This window comes from Vicia villosa, linkage group LG3 (assembly GCF_029867415.1).
Source record: "Vicia villosa cultivar HV-30 ecotype Madison, WI linkage group LG3, Vvil1.0, whole genome shotgun sequence".
Lineage (NCBI taxonomy): Eukaryota > Viridiplantae > Streptophyta > Magnoliopsida > Fabales > Fabaceae > Vicia > Vicia villosa.
The window spans coordinates 207,241,193-207,245,213 of record NC_081182.1 but is presented as its reverse complement, the minus strand read 5'-3'; positions in this window follow the sequence as shown (position 1 = coordinate 207,245,213).

Here is a 4,021-nt window from a genome sequence, read left to right as displayed (position 1 = left end):
TTATGAGTCTAGCAATAACCCTTTGCTATACTTATCTTAGGTTCTATTTAGTGAGTAATTTTCTTTTATTTTGGGTTTGTTTCTAGCCCCTCATCTTGTAATCTTGTTTGGATCTTTTGATCCTTATTAATATATTTCTTGATTACAAAAAAAAATATTCACATATAAATCAGAAATATTTGGTTCTAAATAGTTGCTATAGATATCAGAAAGAACATCACAATCAAGGTTTCATGCAAAAGTTGTTGACAAGGAATAGCATGAAGATGAGGTGTAGCTAATAAGCATTTACAATGAAAAAAAATGGTCAATAAGATAGATGAAGCTTACCAGCGAGGAACTCTGGCCGCAGAGGAGGAAGGCTGACGGCGGTAACGGATCTGTGCGGTGGAGGAAGGCACAGATACCTTGATTAGTTGAATATTTTCTACCATCCCTGTATATTGATACCTTGATTTATCATCAATAATTGTTAATAATTTCAACACATTTCTGTTGTTTTATAAGTTCTTAAATTCTTGACATCCATTAGGTTTATCTTAGGAAATTGATCATCGGTTGTTATAAGCATAATCATATCATTAGACCACCTTTGTACTATATCTTCTGGATTTCTTACACAATCTAAGTTTAATAATTTTTTAGATTTAATTTTTTCATAGTGAGGTTTAAATTCTTCTGAAACCTTTGTCCATTTTTCACTAGCCTTTGTGTAACAACCTCTTCTATTCATACATTTTCCAAGAAGTATGAGGATTTCAAAACTCTTCATGTTTTTTTTGTTTTGTTTTGAACTACTTGTTTCTCCTTTTATCCCCTCCAGGGAGATGATTGGTTATTAACATACATGTAGTTATAAGTTATTGTTTAACTACTTCTAGTTGGTTGACTTCTTTTGATCTAATTAATATTTTTTTCTAAATCTTTTATTGTTATCCTTCTATTATTTTGTTCATGTTTTAACAAAGTTACCAATTGATAAAGAATTTTCTTAATTTTTTAATATTTATATCTTCATCAATTTCTTTATCTCTATTAATTTCATCAAGTGTTTCTTGTATATTTTTTATTTCAATAAGACCATTTTTTATTTTGTTAAATGTATAATCTGCAATTTTATTGGTACTTTTTATTTATAAAATAATATTTTTATTTATTTCATTCTCTTTATTATTTAAATTTTTATACATCACATCAATTTCTACGGATAATGACATTATTTTAAATTTCTGTGGCTATTTATAATTTTTCTACTAGTGTTTGGAACTGAATTTATCAAGGCGGTATCACGATCGGTGACAATGACTTTAGGAATATCTTTTTTGTTCTTCAATATTGTCCTACAGACGTCTAAAGCTCAAGAAACATTATCCTCAATCTCTCTCCAGAAATGCAAACCCAACAGAAAAAGTCTTCTCTGTTGACGTGATGCCCACAATTTTCAATAGTAGAAACCTATTCTTGTTAATCTTATACATTGAATCGATGAAGAGCCCATTAGGAAATATATTAAACAACTTTATCAAATATGAATGAGTCTAAAATATATCTCGATTAATTTAATAACAAAAAATAAATAACAAGATATTCAATAAAAACACAAAGAATTGCCAATAAATATAACAAAGTGCACAACCATAAAAACCATAAACAAAGTATTAAGATAAATATGTATCATCACTATCACCACAAATTCAAGTAAGATTTTATCCTTAAATTCTAAGTACCTATCCTCATTTCCTTTCAACAGATAGGGCGATGAAAACCTCTCTCCAATCAGGATTCAAAAACTTTTCCAGGTGCATCTTCCATCTCATCTAGAATTGACACACACTTAGTAAGAGAGCAATCTGATGTTACACGTGAAGTAACCTCCACACTCCTATCCCTTTACCTCTCATCTTTTGCCAAATATTCTTTAGCCCATGCTAAAAGTGCATCTCCAATTATTTGTGACGTCAACTCTTTTTTGGGCGGTAATTGAACTTGTCTCTTTCCACTGCGTGGGATGTGCTCCACTTCACGTAGGTCATCGTCAGAACTATCATTATCACTACGTACATGACTCGCACTTGCATTATTAAAGTAGTGATTGTCAAGCTCTTTTTTTTCATTTGTATCTGGTGAATGTCGGGTAGATGAATGATGAACTACTGGAGTTGCATTATTTTTGTTAAATATGATTTCCAACAATTGATAATGATCACGCCCTTTGTTTTGAAATTGAGAAGCTTTATCCTGTACCTAAAATAGCATAAGAATAGCATTCAAACCAAAATCTAAGATAAAATATCATTCAAACCAAAAGCAATAAAAATTGCATGATTGCATGGTATCTATTAAAACAATAATATTTTTCCATTAAAAAAATTGAAATCGTTCTAGACATTTTGACTAAAAAGCATTTTTCGAAATGAAAATATCCAACTAAAAAACAAAAGACAATCAAGAAAGGAGTTATGTATTACATATTACGATACCAAATTTCACCGAGTAATTGTCAATTGCAATCCAACAACATTCTTTAAGTAAAATTGTAATCAATGATTATTTAGGCAAACAATAAAGATATTTAGAAAAAAGGATACCTTCATAATTGTATAATCCATAGAGCATTCAGGTTTTTGTGAAAGTGTTATGCGATATGGTTTAGGACACATGGCAACAAAATTTGGCAGATTGCAAAGTGTGAGACTTTGTAATACTGGAAGATGAAGGTGAATCTCATTGTGAAGTAGATGATCACCAGCGTAGTGTCCAAATATATATTCCAATTTCTTGCAATTTTGAACAGATAGTGTTTTCAATTCAGGGAAGACATTGCTCCAAATATTGCCATCACTTTCATCATCTCCAGTGTCTATTATTATGTGCTTCAATTTATCACAGTTCCTAATCGTCAAAGTTTCCACCAATAGTCTTGAAGTAATAGAAAGCATAAACACAGATTTTATCTTTGAAAAACCAGATAGCGTAATCTCTTTAACATTGCACGTGATGTTTGATGGTAGTGGAAGGCATTGAGCATGTCTCCGTATATAAAACAACTAAAAATGAAACCAAACATTACTAACGTATGCATACAATGAATGAAATGCAAACGTATAAACTTTTTTTATATTTATTAATCGTGGAATGCAGCAAATATTTTACTATTAAAGAAAGTAGCAAGAACAACTTACAAAACCATATGATAAAGGGACAAACTATACCACACTGGCACAAAATCTTCCCTAGATATACATTATAAAGTGTCTGGACACACAACTCATAAAAAGCTTTGAACTACTTGCTTAGTAATACCTTATTATTTTACCAACAAAGTTAAGAAAAATTTATGAAGTCATTTATTAAGACTCAGGAAAACTAAAGATATTACCATAATTTTTAAAATCATATAAAGCTCGAGAGTATTTAATTTAGAGCCCGTTTATCTTAACTTAAAAAAAAGATATTTATAATTTTTAAAAAACTTACGAAAATCTTTTTCAAAATAGTAAAAGTAGTTTTGAACACATTTTTACATAAATTTAAATACTAAATTTTAACATCCAAAAACATAAAAGACAAAGTTTTTTTTTTTTTCTTTTGATAAGCAACAATTGTATTCAATAATAGTTCAAGGGAAACTCAAACCCAAATACAAGGGAAACAATTGTACACATTTTTTTTGTAAGCAAGTTGTATTAATGAAAAACAAAAGTTCTAAAGAACTCGATAACAATGAAATCACATAACTTTTTAAAATGAAATCTGAAATTATTTTTTAACAAAAGTTGTTTAAAATAGTTTTAAATTTAAGTTATTTTTTTGTATTTTGATATTAAAAAAAATTATAGAATACTTAAAATAACATTTAATGAAAAACCAGTTATATCAATTTTTTATTTGAAATTTTTAAAACCAAATTCTTTTTAATTTTTTAAGCTTTTGAAATAAAATAATGTTTTTGAATATATATATATATATATATATATATATATATATATATATATATATATATATATATATATATATATAT